We start from the raw sequence: 18,767 nt of genomic DNA, 5'->3' as shown, positions 1-18,767 counted from the left end.
TTGTGCGTACCCATGACTCAAAGGTGATGCGCATTAGAACACACCATGGAGAAGATGCGGCAAAGCAGTGTGTGAAGGCGCTCATGGAAATGCGTGATGAAATGATTGCCATGAACGCCTGCCCCGCTGCAATGGTGTTGAGCGATGAACAACAGGCCAAGCACAGAGCTGCTACCCACTGTGCATATTGTAAACGGGAATTCGCGAAAGACCTACCTCGTGTCCGGCATCATGATCATTCGAAGCATTGTACTGCGGGTGAGACAAATTATATCGCGACACTGTGCAACCCCTGTAACGTCGCGTGCACTACCAGAGAAAAATTGCCGATCATGGTCCACAATTTGTCTTATGATCTGGCTGGACTGTTACGGGAATTTCACGTTCTCGGGTGGAAGCGACCTCCCTTCATTGTGGCCAGCTCCATGGAAAAAATTCGTTCGTTCGAAATTGGTACCTTCCTCTTCAGAGATACCATGCAGTACCTAAATTCGTCGTTGGGGGACCTCGTGGAAACCGTCAAATCCATGGGGGGAGCCGTAAAGGTGCATTCCCGTACAGCTATGTCAAGTTATTTTGCAGTTTACGATGAATTGACCTTGCCAGAAAAATCGTTCTTTCGAAACGATCTCACGGGGAAGGATATAAGTGAGGAGGACTACCAGTATGCATTGCTCGTATTTGAACATTTTGGGTGCTCAAACTTGAGGGATTATGATGCATTGTACCTGAAAACGGATGCCATATTACATGCAGACGTGATGCAGCACTTCTGACGTCTGTGCTACAGTGCGCGCGGATTGGAATTGCTTCATTGTGTTTCTCTGGCATCCTATTCGTGGCAATGCGCCCTAAATTACACGCAGGCAAAATTGGAATTGATCACCGAAGAGGACATGTACAGAACCATCGAATCAGGCGTTAGAGGTGGGCTCTGTCAGGCGAGCAGGCGTCATTTGCAGGCTAACAACCCTCTGTGTAGTGGCTATGATCCCGATAAAGAGGAGGTGTACATATCATACATAGATTGCAACACTCTTTATGGATTTAGTATGATAAAGCACCTCCCCGTCGGTGATTACGAATGGGTCGAGGATTTTAGCTCCGTGGATTTTATGCGTCACCCCACGGATTCAGATGTGGGGTACGTGTACATATGTGACTTGGAGTATCCATAATCTATCCACACTCTAACGAGGTACTTCCCCCTGGCTCCCGAGAAGGCAGTAGTCCCAAAGGAATGGCTCTCGCCATTCCAGCGAGGGCTTCTCGAAGAATTAATGTATCAGCCTGCTAACAGCAAAAAGCTGTTGCTTGCGTGCAAGGACAAAGTCGAGTACGTTGTTCATTACGCGCTGCTCGCACTCTATTGTAGATTAGGCATGAGGGTGACAAAAATTCACAGAATTCTAAAATTTCGCCAGGCGCCATTCCCGCGTCCCTACATCGAGGACAATGTTGCCAGACGTGTTGCCTCGGGCACGACATTCGAAAAAAACTTATACAAACTCTCAAATAATGCAGTCTTTGAGAGAACACTTTTAAATAAATTTAACACGCGTGATATTCGAGTAGCCTTCGATGAGGAGACGGCGAGTCGCCTCGGGAGTCGGGCAGAATGCGTGAGGATGGAAATTTTGTCCCCGGATTGTGTCATGTACGAAATGCGCAAAAGAAAAGTGCGATGCGATTTCCCGCTCCAGATTGGGTTTACAATTTTAGAACTCAGTAAATTAACCATGTACTCATTCTACTATGAAACCTTGCTGAGCAAGCTCACTTGTCTGGTGATTACCTGTTACTTTGACACGGATTCTCTGATCCTTGGCCTATTCTGCAAGGACTGCGAAGATCAGTTACGAGCGATCGCCGACGACCACTTAGATTTGTCTTCCTATGATCGGGATCATCCACTGTACAGTGAAAAGAATCGTGGAAGACTTGGGGCATTCAAAAGCGAAACTGGTAGTGTACCTATCGAAGAAGTAATATGCTTGAAAGCTAAAATGTACTCTATCAAACTAGCTGGAGAAAAACAAATTGCAAGAGCTAAAGGGGTAAAGAAAAATATTGTACGCAAGCACCTCCTCCATGAGACATACTACGATACCTTGTTCAATCACACGAGCGTATCGAATGAGCAAGTGTCAATAGTTGGAAAGAAACAGTGCATGTACACCATCAGAAATGTCAAAAGAAGTCTGATGGCATATGACGACAAGCGATATCTCTGCAATGACATCGAATCATACCCTTACGGAAGCTGTGAATATGGTAAGTTTAAATGGATGATGTAAATAGTGAAGCTCATAACATTCTTTTTTCGCTCCAGAAGATATGCAGGAAGAGCACTGATACTTCTGTGACATGCTGTTCTCGCGTGCGGTCTGGGACTGAGCCGTGGATGGAGAAGGACGAATGCCTGGGTGATCCACATGGTACTTATGCGAAAAACGCCATGGATGTCAGTAGAGATGTACGGCATGCCCCAGAGAGAACTACAGTCTCTCTCAGACTGCCATGATGTAGTCAATAAACATTGAAAACCATGTTTTTGTGTTCCTACGGTTCTGAAGCGTTGTCCTGGCTTAACTAGAAAGCATCCCAAGCCAATATGCTATTTGGGGGGGCCTGTGAGCTGGCCCAGAAATGAATGGAATTGATCAATGAGCGGTTGTCTATGCTGCGGTTGAAATTATGAAGCAATATGCAGTTGAAAGAGTGTGACCGAGTAACTAGAGAGTGGAAATGACAAATGAGTCTATCGAGCATGTATGAGAGGCAGCCAATAGGCCAATCACCCCCCCCCCCAGTGACCACCCCCGGACCAATAGACAGGTGAGCGATTTGGAAGCTTATGAGCAGACTTAGAATTGAATAGAAAGATCATTTTGGTGTCTACGAGCGAGTGAGCAGATGTTGTGGCAATTAATGGTAGCCAATCACATAAAAATTAGATGGATGAAGGGGTGGAGCTCTGACCAACCAACCAGAGGACTTAGAAGTGGCTTGACCTGGATTAGAATTGGGTGGTGGATTAGAAATTCCTTGAAATGGATTCGAAAAAAGAGCGATTTGGAAGCCTATGAGCCAACTTAGCATTAAATAGAATAGATAATTTTGGTGTCTATGAGCGAGTGAGCAAATGTGGCAATGAAGGGTAGCCAATCACATAGAAATAGGATGGATCACCATGAAGTGGTGGAGCCTGGATTAGACCTGGCTTGACCTGGATTAGAAATGGGTTGTGGATTAGAAATTCCTAGAACTGGATTAGAAAAAGGATGTTGTTGTGCGTAACGGCTCTATACTACTGATATCGAATTCATCTGCTCGTCGAACACGTAGATGTACACGGATATTGTTTTTTTCTCCCACAAGGAAATGCCTTCGTAAGTGACTGGAAAGCAGGGCGGCCAGTACGTTACACACGTCTCCGGATTCGAAGGATTCATGTATTTGTGGTATCTGACATAATCGTTTGGGTTGTTCCTCAACGGATGCAAGAGTGCCAGCACGCTATACTTGAAACACTCGTTTTCGTGATTCGGTGGGAGTTTGACGTTTGTGAGAGTCTTTGTTTTTCTCTTCAACATTTTGAGAAGCTCGATCGTGCACCCAATCCGCTTCGGTTTTAAGTCGACACATTGGATGTCGTTCGAGGTGAAACCAGACCCTTCTCTCGCATAGTTTTCTACGCGTTGCGAGGATTCTGCGATAGCAGCATTTATCGCGCCTTCGATTTCTTGGTGGTTATGAACCGCTCTCAAGTGAAGGTTCACGTGGAGGAGATGAGAAGTCAACCCGTCGGCTCCGTCCTTAACCATGAGCACTTTCGAGCACAGACAAAATTTGAAAGGCACGGGATAAGCTTCGAGGACGCGCGTGATTACTGGAGCTATGCTCAGTAGATAGAGTCGCAAATCGTCGACGTTGTCGTCGTGCGGGGAACAGAGAAGCGTGTACCTAGTAGCTGTTCCGTCAAATGTCTCATCTGTGACAAAAAAAGGAAGGAATCGCCTCTCCGTGACGGAGGGATGATTCTCTACGACGTGTTCTCTCAATTCAACGATTCTACGACCCTGGACAGGCTCAGCTTCTTTTCGAAATTCTGGGCTCGCATCTGGTGATTCATCTCTAACCCTACCAGACAGAGCAATGAAATCTGCATACGACTGATCCCCTTCCCACATGAGCAGCTCGTCTGCACTGTCGTGCCCATCTAGGGGTTCGTCGTCGTCCTTTCAGATGACGACGACAGAGTCAGTAGTCCGCTTTTCGTAATACCTGAAAGGACGACTGGGCTGTTACCGAGATTCTCTATTCTAGCTTCGTGCTCTCTTTCTACGGCCGCGAGCATGGCATCGATGGGGTCGTACTGACATAAGAGACAGCGCGGCACTGCGGTCAAACGAAATCAGTACGAGATTTCCGCTCACGAAACAATGCCCACTTTTCCCTTCAGGTGAGGAATGCTTGAGATTGATGATGAGAGAGAGGATGGGATGAGTCCCTGTGTGTGTTCAGTGTCATGCGGAGACAGCGGCTATTGGTTCCTCAAAAACAACGCCATACATAGAATACACTCTCACAGCAGAGACGGTCAACTTACATTTTGGTCTACGAAAAGTAGTCACGTCGTGGATGGATGCCCCTCGTGGGCTTTCGATCAATCGTCGTAGAACCAGCGCACCTTTTATAGTGGCTACGCCGCTCTCCTCCTCCTCGCATTGCGACGGTGTCGTCTGTACTTTGACCACCCCGCCTTCCGTCTTTCGCGCCTTTTTGCGATGTCGCATATGACAATGATAATACCATCGACGTTGAATAAAACATTACACTAATTTCTAGCTAACACTCTGGGCAGACTCGTATACGACGACGAGAAGACCCAGAGTGGAATTCGAACCCAGGATCCTTCTCCACTGGGCGTGACACACTAACCACCAGTCTAATTCGTGCTGCGTGACGTTTTTCGTATTGCGGGGTTCGTGTCTCCACACGTCCAAACATGTTCAAACATGTCTTAACATGTCCAAACACGTTCAATGACATCATAGAGAGGGAGAGAGGAATTAGTGTGACCAGGGGCGACTTCGACGGTTCGTCGCCCGTGTCTGAACACGTCCAAACATGTTCAAACACGTCTTAACATGTTCAAAGACGTTCAATAACGTTATAGAGAGTGAGAGGAAAAGCTTTACTATAAATATCGAAGCGAACGTTTGATTGTCATTCTCGTGCCATCATGATCAGCTTGGTAGATCTCGTAAGTAATACCCATGTCGTCATCATCGTCGAAATGTTTGAAGAGTTTCGTTTCCAGTGTACAACACTTTTGCTGCGCGTGAAGTCGGTTTTTTCTCGCCTCACATATTTCGGGAGATTGGCAGCGCCTGCTTCTGCTGCACCAATTGCGGTGGATTGTGGTCCAAAGGTACGCTTCCTCGTTATTTTTTAATACGTTCTATAATCGTTCACATTTTTTCAGAGCAAAACCATTGGACGGACCGATTGGTTCGCCCGTTTCTCGGCTGTCGGACCCAGAAGACCCAGGTTCGATTCCTGGCGTCAGCGCCCAAGAGTGCTGGTGTGGTGTAGCGGTTAGCATATCTGACCGGAAATCAGAAGACCCAGGTTCGATTCCTGGCGTCAGCACCTCTTTTCCCTGAGTTGTTTCCATTCGTTAATTTCTGGGCGTTTGAGGCTTACTTGTCTGTGTCGTCCCTAATTGTTGGTCTGCCTCGGCCAAATCTCGTTGTTTAGCTTCTGTTTCCTCCACATCGTCTTGCGCCCGACTGCGCCTGTGAGCATGGGTTCAGCTAAACTATATGCTGGGAACGGCAAAGGCCACGGAGCATCACCATGACCGTGGCATCGGTCTTAACAGCCACCACCATTATGTGTCCATGACATTCACTTGTAGTGGCTAATGCTGTACCAGCTCTCGCAGGGACGCGGACGCGATCCAGCCTCTGCGTCCGGATTCCCCGGGGTTTCCCCCGGGTTTGTCTACTGCAGGTATCGAGGGATCTCGTTAGGAAGCCAGCCAGGGACACGCATCCCTTCCCCATCCCGAGTAGCATGTATCCATATCAGACAAGATGAGGCCACGACTGAGACAGCCTTTTACAAATAAGTCTATGGTGCCTATAATGGGCAGCTAAAGGCAAGGACACCGACGTCTTTAGCTGCCCATTCAGTAACCCATCACTGTTCGCTGCCTATCTTGCCACTGTCAAGAGGAACCCCAGGAGACGTTGCGAAGGACTTCGACTATTGAAGGAAGATGGAGAAGATGGACCATCAGTGTCACTCTGTGACTGAAGAAGATTGTACGTGTGTGTTTGAGATTAAAAAAAAACACGTGTTTCTCACACTCCTTTCATTGCAGATTACGAATGGCTACTGACGGGAGATCTACCTCTGGTCCTAACCTTCAAGCCTCCTCCGAAGACCTTCTTTTTGCGGATCGGCGATCAACTGACCACCTGTCGTTGCGGTGGACTCTGGTCGAGAAACCCCAGCCATTGGTTAGACTCGAGCCTTCGTCCGTATTTGGCCTGCCTTCCCGGCTACGAAACCAAAGCTGGAGCCTGATTCATGTGTAACCTCTCACGAGAAATAAAAATGGTTGTCTACTCTCATTCCGTCTCAGTCATGACGCCCGAGCAGAGGTTTGCAACCTTTGTGCAAACGCGAATGTATCAGGACTTGCTGCGATTACGCGATTATATTCACGGCGATAGCTGAGAGGGAGACTTTCGCTCGATTCTCAAGACGATACCCTTAAATCCCCGTTCCAACATACAGCGCTTTGCTCCAGAGCACTGGAAAACAGCGCTGTTTTTCCCTCCTCTCCCGGCTGGGACTCGATGGAAAACAGCGCTTGGCGAAGTTGAGCTTCGGTGAACTTTCCCATCGCTGTCTCCCAATGATAGGCTCCCTAAACCAATGAGAACGCGGCGCCGCGTTCACGTGACGGGGCTTTTTTTTTCGATCACGTGAGATCATCAAGTACAGCGCTGGGACAAGCGCTGCAAGTGGGAACCCCACAGTGGAAATACAGCGCTGTTTTGCAGTGCTGTGGTGCAGCGCTGTGGAGCAAAGCGCTGTATGTCGGAACGGGCCTTAAGTCTGTTCACCGTCAGTGGGAAGATTGCAAAGAAAATGAAGCGTTTCGTAGATTACAAGCTCGAGCTGTTGGAAAAGTATAGACGAGGAGAGACAGTCGACCCGTGTCTCATCAACACGGGTTTCAACCGACCTATCGTCCGTCGCTACTGGCTTCTCCACACATCCCTCGACTTCACGGTGACCGGTGACGAGCGTCGGGTCAGCACTTTGGAAGATCGTCTCGCAAGCGTCTTGTGTATGTCGTGAATAAATAGACTATTTTACGAAACGAGTTCGCTCACGAGGAGACGTTTTATTGTTTCGTCATTCTCTTCGAGGTTACAGGAAAACATGGGTACACAATTTTTCAAGCTGTAGCGTTTCGACATGCGCGTGGCGACGTAGATACAAAAAAGCCCGCAGTAAGGCGAACAAGGTGATTGAATACACTTGTCGTTATACTCATCCACTGCAGGTAAAGTCCTTCAAAGGTTTGCTTCGATGGGGGGAGTCCGTAGCTGTCGAAAAACACGGCAGACCCGTCGTAGTTTTTCAGGTAGAGCACCCAGTGCTGCCTGCGCTTTCTTCGCTCTTCCGTATTGATGATTAAATAGCCGGGCTTGCGTAAAAAGTAGGCTTCGTCGGAAGCGGAAATGCCTCTCAGCATGGAGGAAGCGAGGGGGTTCAGAGACACGAGTTCCAAGATGTCGCTCTCATACATCTTTTCTATGGGAAGGTGACCGTACGGTCCTTGTCGACGCACATGAGCTTGGGACACTCGGAAATCAAGAGGACGGTGACCGCATGTGGAAGGGCGTTAGCGAAGCGTAATTGCAGGCGAACGTTTCCTTTTCGCCACTCGTTCAAATGCGAAGGAGAAGAACACTTGTCCACGTCCAAGTTGAAGTAGAGAAGGAACCCGTTCGTTTTAAGTCGCTCGTAGCTATACTTGAAATGTTTCTCACCCAGTTCTTGCAAGAAGTTAAAGTAGGGAATTTTGACGAGGTCGTTCTGAAAGTCGTACTCGGCTCGCACTTGCTGGCCGTCCACGGAGAGCATCGAATGAGACACGTCGTAATGGCGGAATTTGTAAGGGTTCGATTGGATGTCGCCGAGAAAGTCGGACGTGGCGAGCAGGACGACGCATAATTTGGAAGGTACCCTTTCGGGGTAAACGTTTTCAAAGTGAGCGTCCAAGCTTCTGGCACTCAAGGTCCGCACCTTGGTTTCCTATCCGCGTAACACGTAGATGGCTGGCGTGGTCTGAAGCCGCCGCTCGTATTCCAAAAACAGGGAAGGTGCAAGCGTCACCTTTTTCAAGTGTAACGTCATTTCTTTAATGTCCACCTCGTAATTGTACGTTTTCTTGTGGTTGGGGACGGATATGAGTTTAAATTCGTCGTTGTTTAATAGGAAAATGACGCGAATCTCAACAGCAGGTACCATCAGGCCCAGCTGTTGAAACAAGTCGGTATTGATCTGACCGACCAGGTTAAAGTATTTTCCACCCTTCGTCGCTTCGTAACGTTGTTTTGGACCGCGAGACGAGACGTCGTAATCGTTCTTTAAATGTTCGTTGTCCTCGACATAGTCTAGCCGCGTGCACTGTTTCTTGAGCCACGGGCGTGGAATGAAGCACGACGTCCAAAATACTCCTGTAGGCGTATAACTCGTTGGAACTGACGAGCGTGTTGTTAGCATAAACGGTGACCGTCTTAAACATGGCGCTCAACAGGTGGTTTATTGGGAAAACGACATCTTTCTCGTCCATTTCTTTCCCGTCGTCGCGAACAATGCGCACGGTCAAAGACACGAAGCTACTATTGAGATCCAAGTGTGCCCTTTGCAAATTTTGAATAGAAAATTCGATCATGGAACTATTTCCTCCGTTGACAGGATAAAAGAGTTGGTACGAAGTATCTTCCACGCCGTATTGAATGGAAGGGGGTTCGAATATCATCACGTCACTCGTAAGACGATGTGGTGACCGTTGCGTATTTTTTCTTTCGTTGACGTCATGACGGAGCGCGCGCAGCGGATGTGTGACCTGCACGGCGTACCAAAGATATCTGCAGGTGCGTCGTCTGTCGGCGCCTTTTGTTGTCTTTTGCAGCGTTTCTTTCCATTGTTGTTGTTTCCAGAGCCCTCCATGGAATCCAGCACGTCTCTCCCCGTTGCTATGGCCGTCTTTTTTACTGCGCGCGATATTCCTTCGCCATTGACCAAATTCCGCGCCAAGCGCTTCAACGTTCTCTTGGCGATCGGTTTTATTTGCTGCCAGATGGGAACGATAAACTTGGATATGTTGCTCAACACACCATCCCCTCGTTGGAAAAGGGGTCCCGTGTACACGGGAATTATTTTGGGGGAATTACGGTACATATTTGAAATGCAATGTTAGATTGGTTGGACTGCAACGGCAAAGGTCTTCCCGTTTCGTCCGCGAGAACGATCGTCACTGAGGGAATTTCGAATTGAGACAGGTTCAAATACCGGATGTTATCTTTCGTGTAGGTGAAGACGTGCTTGTCTTTCTAGTAATAAAAGGGTAGTATTTTTAATATCGTTTTTTTCCCGCTCCCCACGTACGTGGGTTCCACGATATCCGTGTAGACGATTATGTTGTGAAACAGGGGTTCCAGGAGTACCTCGACAGAGCTCATGGCATCCTCCTCCTCCCCCGTGAAGACAGTACGCGATTCGAAGCCCAAAAGCACGGCCAGGTACTCGGAAAGTCTTAGGGTGGAGGTGCCCTCGGAAAGCCGAATTTTACATTTCTGTTCTTTTCCGTCGAAGGTGAAGCTCGCGCGTTCGCCTACGCGCTGGTTAATCGCATCCAGAAGTGCTTGCGGCGTCGCATAATAGCCGGGAGGCAGATGTACTTGCAAAGATCGAGGAATTTTCATCTTGATCGTGAAAGAAAAGTGGCGCGCTACGGGGAGAGAGACGCGTAGCGTTTCTCCGTGTCCCTCGACGGCTGTCAGATGTAGCAGCTTGACAAAGGGCTCCGGTACGTGCAAGCCTTTCGGCGTTTTCAGAGAGTAGACGTTATCCGCGAATTCTAGCGAGGCATCCAGCTTGTGCGGCTGGAAATACTTGTAGAGTGTGTTCCGTAGGGACGTGGTTTCCGAATTCAGAGTGACGTCGCCGAAAGCGATGGGTGCAGCGTGCTCCAATAAGATGGAGGTGGCTGACCTGCTTCGCGGGACGCTAGCGAGGCGTCGAGCGCCTGTGCGATCCGAGGGTACAATTGCACGGCTTTCACGCCCACGGGTAAGACGAAGTCGTATCGCGATTTATTGTACGCGAAAGAAACGTTAAATTCCGAAATGGCTTTTCCCAAATCCCTCTCGAGATCCGAGGTGACACGAAAAGTTCTGCCCGCTTCGACCGTGTCCTCGAAAGAAACCTCCATTTTCGCATCTTGCCTTTCGTACCCGATATTTAAAAAATCGTTGCTTATGCTGAGATCCATCAGACCGACTTTATACCGATTCGAGAGCTGAAGCAGACTATCGAAAGCTACCGTGAAGGCGTTGAGTTTATTCGAGGGAAACTTATCCATGCTGGCGTTCGAGAGGAGGTGGACGTAGATGTCTGACGTCATTTCTCAGTCTTGACCACGTCGCTGCTCGGAACCCAACTGTCGTGTTCTTTGTCGTAACCGAACCAGCGAACCAAGGAGAAGCTCTGACCGTTCACTTGCTTCTTTCTCACCACTTTCGTTACTGGCCAAGGCTGATTGGCGTCTCGGGTTACGACGAGTACCTCCTCCGGGTAGAAAGATCCGTCCACTTCCTTACCCCGGTAATCTTCCAGGTGCATGACGGGAGGGGAGGTGTCTCTCAGGCGGGAGACGGTGAAAATCTGAGGCGACCAACTCCCTTCCGAGCTCTTATGAAAACCTTTTCTGTGTAGTAGGACCCTCACTTTATCTCCCACATTGAGCTTCTTTTTCACGGTGGGTACGACGGGCTTCCTATTTATCTTATTGAACAGCTCCAGTTCGTTTTCGGGTGTGACTTCGGACGGGCTGATGACCAAAGTCCTGTGTTTGGTGTTGTTGTAGTCGCGCACGATCTTGGGAAGCGCGGAAACGAAGTGGTATTTTCCGGTTACTCTAAAATAGCAGAATATTCTGTAGCGTAAAGTGCGTATCACGCGTTCAGCCTGCGATGCTTTGATTACTGGAGAGAAGGTGGAATACATGTGTACCTTCTTTCGTAGGAGACGGTCCTTGCCGGTCTTGTTGTAGAATTCCCCTCCTCTGTCGCAAAAGATGCTTGTAGGTGCGTTACCTCCCCAAAAAAGTCTTATCGTGGCCCTTTTCATTTGGGCGGGGCGCTTCGTCTTTAGCGGGAGGGTGCGCAGAAAGCGGAAGAGGGAATCGATTGCCACGAGAATGTAGCGGTAGCCACCGTTGAATCTCTTGTATTTTGAAAAGTCAGCGAGGTCCATTTGCCACACGTCGTTGATCTTGAGCGCGATGATGCGTCTCCTATTAAACTTTCTGTTGACCGGATGGTGTAGCGTGTAGGCATCTAGCTTTCTGAGAATGGCGAGAGCCTTCTTTTTGCTCAAGTGATGCGCTTTTCTATAGCGGTCCACACCCCCCAAACCACCCTCTGGTTTCTCATATCCCTCCATAAGTCGTCCACGCAATGGAGGCTTGCTGCTGCTGCTGCTGTTGAGGCTCACAAGATTTGGGCAGAGAAATCAGGCGCAATAGTTTCGAGACTTTGGGGAACCGGGAAGGTTTCTTTCCCGTCTTACGTTGCAACATATAATTGACGAGTTCGTAAACGGAGGAGTGCCTGATGGGCTTGCCCGACACGGAGACACAACCCTCGCGATCCCAGGAAAGGACCTTCTTTAATTCCGAGACGACCCTTTCTGCTTCCTCTTCGTCCACCTCTGGAGAGAGGAGCGAATAGTCAAAGTCATTTGTAGCGTCAGAGGCCTTGTTTTTATTGTAGTAGGGGTCAAATCCGCTTGCAGTATGAGTTTCGCTTTGACGTCGTCACTCTCCTTTGATGAAATAATTTTTTTTCTGATGGAGGAGGAGGAGGAGGTGGCCACTTCAATTCTCTTGGCCATTGGCAAAAAGGTTCAACACGGCGGAAAGCAGGAGAGAAACCACCGACGAAAGAACGCCCTGTCCTCGCTGCTGAGACAGATAGCGCTTCAAATGTTGCGGATGCTTGTGAATCTTTTTGTAGGCGAGCCGTCGTAAAAAGCGTTTGCGCTTCTTCAAACGCACGAACGTATCTGGAGATAGAGCCACCTTTCCGTTCAATACATTGAGGCAAATTTCGGAGAGGTGTTTCATGTCGGACGAGGACGAACGTCTGAAGACGTCGTGACGGCGTGGAGGGGGTAGAGTGGAGAGTACTTTGAGTAAAGTGAGGTGAGGACGGAGATTAATTTCGTTGCGTAAATATATTGATGTTCTCCGGGAAAGATATTGCTACGCAACCTGTGATCCTCGTGCGTATAGTTGTGAAGATCCACGAGTAAATATGCGTGGGGCGACGACATGGCTTGTTTATATGCGTCCAGAAAATACTCCAATCTTTTTCTGCCAAATAGCTGTTGGCCGAAATGTTCCATCTGGTGTACGCTGCGCACGGTGCGCCAGGGGACGACGTAACTGGCGTTGTAGGTTATAGTTCTAAAATGGCTACTGTCGAAAAAGATGTTTTGAACGAGTAAGAAGATCGACGCGTTGGCGTGGTGAGAACCCCGAATGAAAAGATCGGTCACCTCCTTCAAGGAACCGGCGTCGGTCATGTGATCGTCGAGGACGATCAGCGTGGCGCGCGACGTGTCTCACTCTCGCGGTAGCTCCTTGGTAAATTTTACGGAGTCCCCAAATTCGTCCTGCATGCTCGGCGAAGCATATTTCTGCACGTAGAATATTTGTGACGGAGGCTTGTCCACCACATCGTTCAGGTTCCTCAGCACGTTAGCAATGAAAGTAGATTTGCCGCACATGGAGGGGCCACTTAAGATACAGCGAAAAGGATGACTGAAACGAAAAGGTTCGGGAGAAGACATGTTGTGTGCGTACACGTTGCACGAAGAAAAAGAAGAGACTGAGAGTCGAAGAAATGCATCGCTTTTGTTTACACATCGTCGTCGTCGTCCTCTACATCGGAACTGCGTTCCCAATACAGATTATCCAGGCTAAAGTTGAACTTCTTTTTCGCCAGTCTGTCCGCCGCTAAGATGAGGTCGAGCGTCTTCATCTTGTCCTGACACATTTCTTGACGCGCTTGTAACCATTCCAGGCGGTGGACATGAAAGGCTTCCTCCACGATGCCGCGAAATTCGCGAAGTTATTCGTTTTTTATTGTCTTTTCCTTGCGACGACGAGAAACGCAGGAGAATAAACCACACATGGCGTTTTCCACGTATCGGTCAGAATGATGACGCGAGCGCGGTGCGCGCTGCCTTGATACAGATAAACGTGCGCACGCAAAGAAAGGAGAGCGAAACCAAAACTCAGAAGCCACCCGTCGCCGCTAGGAGCGCGCGCGCAGCGGAGAGCCGAAACCGAAAACACCCGCAGGCGGGCGGCGCAGAGAGCGCTAGGAGCGCGCGCGCGCATCCATAGCTGCCGCGGCGCGTCGCCTCAATCAGTTTCTCTCTGGCTGTCGCGGAAAGCAGACGTGCGCTCCCCTCGCTCGCTCAGTTTCTGGCTAGCTGTCGCGGAGAGCAGACGTATGCTCAGGTGGTCCATGCTCGCTCAGTTTCTGCCTGGCTGATGAGCAGTCGCCGCGGGGGAAAAGGTGAGTGATTTGACGCGCTCCTTTTCTCGCATGTTTGCGCTCGTGTTAAGCCTTTTCTCGCATGTTTAGACTTGTGTTGCGGTGAGCAAGCCTTTTGTTCGTGTTGACACATGTTTAGCGATGTGTGCCCAGTGGTTCCCGCCTTGTGTTAGCTGCATAGTGTTGTGACACTGTGGTTAGGCCTAAGCGATCGCCCCTAAGCCTTTTTCCCCGATGTGTACTGTTTTCTCCGTGCTGTTTTAGCAGTAGCGGTTAGACCTTTTCTCTCGCATGCCTAGACTTGTTTAGCAGTGCTGCCATTTTTACCTGCCGCTAGTATCTTGTTCTCTGTCTTTCTCGTCTAGAGCTATGATGGTGGCGCCATCTTGTGTGATGCCTTGCAACTAAGTGGCCACCTGTCGTCGATCTCTGCAACTGCTGGGTGCCAACTACCAACATGGCTACCGCTGGTCACCCCAGAGCGGTTTCTTTGCCACGACATCGTTGATTTTGGAATAAATTGCTTCTCTCCAGTCTATTTCTATTTATTTTATTTTCTACCAATTTTTTATTTTTTAGCAGCTCAACTGGCCTACAACTCTCACAGTGGTCTGGACACGTCTTAGATGCTCCCCAATTAGTGTAATGACTCACTGAATGATCCTAATTACTGTGGGGGGTCCCAAATTGCTCTAATTGCTCATGAATGGCGTCCAGGCCACTGTGTGAGTTGTGGGCCAGTTGAGCTGATAATATACTACTTACGAATGAAGTTGGATACCGGCGCAGCGGTGTCTGTTATTTCAAGGAAAGATTTCCAAGACCTGTTTCCTGCGCAGGCTCTCACATCTACAGTTCTCAAGCTTCCCCAACAACACACTGTCATCCCAGGGATATCCTAAGAGCATCATGCATGGACGGGGGTGACATCCGCAGGACGGTGAATCTGATCCTCAAATCATCCTCAACATGTCATTTTGGCACTATATAGCGTCCCTATGGCATCCTCAGATCATCCACAGATCCTACGTAAGGACCACTTGAGAATACTGCTAGAGCATTTCTAGGATGCAATTTTTTTTTTATATTCATATCCCTTTTTCAGTATGCGCACTTATAAAACACCCCCGAAGTGGTCGGGGAACCCATATCAATGTTTTTTTTTATTTATTGCATAGAGAACAGTTGCATACTGACTCTGACTCCATACATCTTGGTTAACTGCCAGAATGAAGCCTGAGTGTTCCTTTCTAGTACATAATGGACAATAAGCGCAGACGCACTCCGAAAGGTATTAGGAAAAATCTTCCCGGAAACAACACCGAAAGGTATTCTCTTCCGAAGCTGAAACAGACACTGTTTATTGCTTTCACGCGCCTCTCCGTACATTCGAGAGCCATGCTCGTCTGCGACACAAAACAAAGGGTGAGCTGTCCATGTTTGTTTCGATTACGCGAGGAAAACTACTAAAAGCGAAGAATTAATTTAAGTATTAGCTCTGCATCACTTCAAAGTCTATGTTTCTTACTCATTCTGGTTTGAGAAATTCAGGTGGGGCCTTTGCAAGTCAAAAGAAGTAGGACAGAATCGCACGTTTCTGTCATTTCCACGAGGTGGTGGTGGTGGTGATGGTGATTGGGCTTGCCGTTGTCGGCCTCACGAGAAATGCTCCATGTAGCATAGACAATCATCCTTTCCGGAGGCAGATAATTTTATGCTGGACCGCCCTTTATTTCAGAAGAATGTCAATCGGGTCCAAGCATCGGCCGGAGAAAAAAAGTGTTTAGGGAGTCTGCGCTGGTAAACTAAACAAAGTAATATTTCTCGTCCCGCTATCTACCCACAGGGACGGGCACAGGACGTACCTGAATGACACTTCACGGACTGTCCGCGAGTGTCATCCTCAGGATGTTCTGGGGATACACCTTGAAGGACGAGGACATGATGATACTGTGGGGACATCCTGAGGAGGGTGTGTGTTCTTGGGGTTAGGACATACACGGGACAGCGGGTGATCCCGAAGGGCGTCGTGGATATCCAAGTAAAGTACAACAAGCAAGTAACGACAGTTCCTCTCTACGTGGTCAACCAGCATGGTCCGCCTCTTCTGGGAAGAGAGTGGTTGCAGCACCTCCTACTAGATTGGCCAGCGATTTGTGGCATCAAAGAACTCCGAAACTGTGGAACTCTCGAGTGCACGGACCGTCAGCAGGACCTCAGTACTCTTCTGGAGAAGTACAAGGCCATTTTTAACGACGAGCTCGGAACCATTAGAGGTGAGAAAGCACAGCCACAAAAGACGCGCACACAGCAAAGCAGGAAGCTTATCTACCTTCTACGCGGGGGGCGTTGCACATAGCATACCGGTGCTAACTTTGACTGTTATCACACAACAGTGGACTTCTACCCCCCCCCCCTGACTTTTTTTTTGCTTTCGGTGAGGGTGCCGTCATGCCGAAGGCCGACTATAGTAATATGCACAGATCACTGTGATGTCCGCAGACAAGCAAAAGTTCGTTGCTTAGGCTTTCCCACCCTGTGGAGTTGAAATACTGCAAGACTGTTGCCTGTTACGTGCTAGAAGGAAATCGGACATGGGAACATGAGATTTGTAAATACTGCGGCTTTACCGAACCGAAGCGCGAGACGTCTATTATCTTGTAATTTTGTTTTGTTATTTGCTGGTTTCTTCTACTTGTGAACAAAGACGGAATTTGAAACACTCAGATGATATGCCACGATGCCGACCGATCGCCCAAGGACTGGTTGCCTGGTCTTCCTGGGAATGATAGGATATGTCCGGTCCCTTATTTGTTCAAGGTGAACTCCTTTTAGAAATACTATTTGAAGCAGTTAGCCTTCCAATGGGTGAGAAAGTCGGGACGCTGCGTGGGAAAAGATGGTCTTTAGGCGTCTACGGGGTTCCCGCCGCTGTCCACATTTTAAGACAAGGGCCTTGCTTTCCTCGATGTTACGTATGGATTTCGTTTTGTCGTCGGCGTAGCGTGTACTTCTGCGCTCCCCATGGCCAGCCGTAGTCACACCAGAAGTCGACTATACTGCACGGACTTCACTTAACGACAAAAGAAAAAATTACCTTGGAACAAGAACTTAAGGCCGGTATCGTTGATAGGATCAGGGCTTTTGAATACCATCTTGAGCACCTCGGAGGCAATCCATGTCCACGACACCGACGAAATATGTGTGAACTACTACAACACGTTTCGACTGCAGGTTGCTGAGGCAGGGCCTTCAGGTGAACAAGATCCTCTGGCTTCAAGCCCTGAAGGCGCTGACTTCACTGACCCCACCGAAATTGTGCAGACTGTGAACAAGAGCATATTAGAGCAAGATATTGGTGTGAGCCCACTGAGGCATCCGTAGTAGACGAAGTAGAAGAAATAGAAGTAGAAGAAACCAGCAAATAACAAAACAAAATTACAACAGAATAGACGTCTCACGCTTCGGTTCGGCAAAGTTTTTTACAAATGTCATGTTCCCATGTCCGATTTCCTTCAAGCACGTAACCTTGAAGGGATTAACCGGGTGGGAAAGCCTAAGCAACGAACTTTTCCTTGTTTGCGGACATCACAGTGATCTGTGCGTATTACTATAGTCGGCCTTCGGCATGACGGCACCCTCACCGAAAGCAAAAAAAAAAAGAGTCAGGGGGTGGGGTAGAAGTCCACACTTTGTACACAAGTCACACAAGGGTGGAGTACAAGTCCACACTTTGTGTCGCAGAGACCTGCGGTCAGGCACCTTTTCCATCTCTTTATGGGTGGGATAATATATATTTTTTTTCGAGAGACATGAAAAATGTGACCGGCGGGCATCGTTCGATTATAAATGAAACTACCCAGCTGCAAACTCCTTCGTGAACGAAGCTGTGTGCGATGTTGTGACTGGAATTCGCCGTTTTTGTGTTGTGGGCTCGAACAATCTGCATCAAGTCGCGTCTGCGTTAGCCCCTTTACAGCGCTTGCCCAGTGTAGGGTAAATTATTTTGAGGAAATAGACTGACGTTTCGACAGCCGTTTTAGCAAGAAAATGCCGACAACGTTTTATTTTTGCAGGAAAAAAGGCATGCTATTATTTGAGAAACTGCATAATGCTATGGGACAAGTTTTATGTACGACTTATCAATGTGTAACACGATCGACAAAGTTATGGAACGACGAGCGACGTAAAGCAAAATATCAATCACATTTTAAACTTTTCGTGGGAATTTCTGCATTTTCCCGAAGCTTTCCTTGAATCACACACTCCCATGTCATGTTGCGTCGTGTAGCATGCTACAAACTACTGCATTTCATGTCTAACACCTGGGTTTTGTTTTTAATAAGCTCCGTAGTACAAAAACATGCACACAAAAGCTCTAGAAGCCATGTGGTTGCACACCATGCAGAAGCAAAAGAAATACCAGAGCACATATTGCCATTTAGAAATGTTGTTTCGGGGGTCTAACATAGGTCCTAGTTATCAAATCAGTGGGTGCACCTTATCCCTCTGTAGAAAGCTATTTGAACTAAACTCAGCCCATGGGGTGTAAAAGTGTTAGAGGCAATTTATGTGACTGTCGTCATGGATGACATCACTGGTCAGCCTTTGAATTAATTTCGTACTCAGGAATTATTGTACAAGTCACTTAGTTTTTAACATTTACTGTGTAGGACATGATAAGCAATTTGTAAGACGCAACCATGTCTGCAGCATTCATGACTGCCTCTTACCTTTACAGTTCGAGGCACGTTACCAAGCAATTCGCAAAGGCCGGTCTTACAGGGCCATGTAACTAGAGTCTTCATGGAAGTTACGCTTTAGCGTAACCATTGCACATAAGCACAATTATATATGCTTGGACGTCTTATATTTATTTAT

General features: G+C 48.2%; 1 protein-coding gene and 1 non-coding gene across 2 annotated transcripts in view; one reads left to right on the top strand and one right to left on the bottom strand.

Moving 5' to 3' along the window:
• Positions 1–18,767, bottom strand: part of LOC135389445 (uncharacterized) — a 475,452-nt gene that overhangs the window by 242,709 nt on the left and 213,976 nt on the right. The gene's annotated exons all lie outside the window — the stretch shown is intronic.
• Trnas-gga (transfer RNA serine (anticodon GGA)) lies at positions 5,587–5,658 on the top strand. Its single transcript has one exon. It is a non-coding gene; the product is annotated as a tRNA-Ser (tRNA).

Source organism: Ornithodoros turicata, chromosome 3 (assembly GCF_037126465.1).
Source record: "Ornithodoros turicata isolate Travis chromosome 3, ASM3712646v1, whole genome shotgun sequence".
Lineage (NCBI taxonomy): Eukaryota > Metazoa > Arthropoda > Arachnida > Ixodida > Argasidae > Ornithodoros > Ornithodoros turicata.
This window is presented reverse-complemented; position numbering and strand designations above follow the sequence as displayed.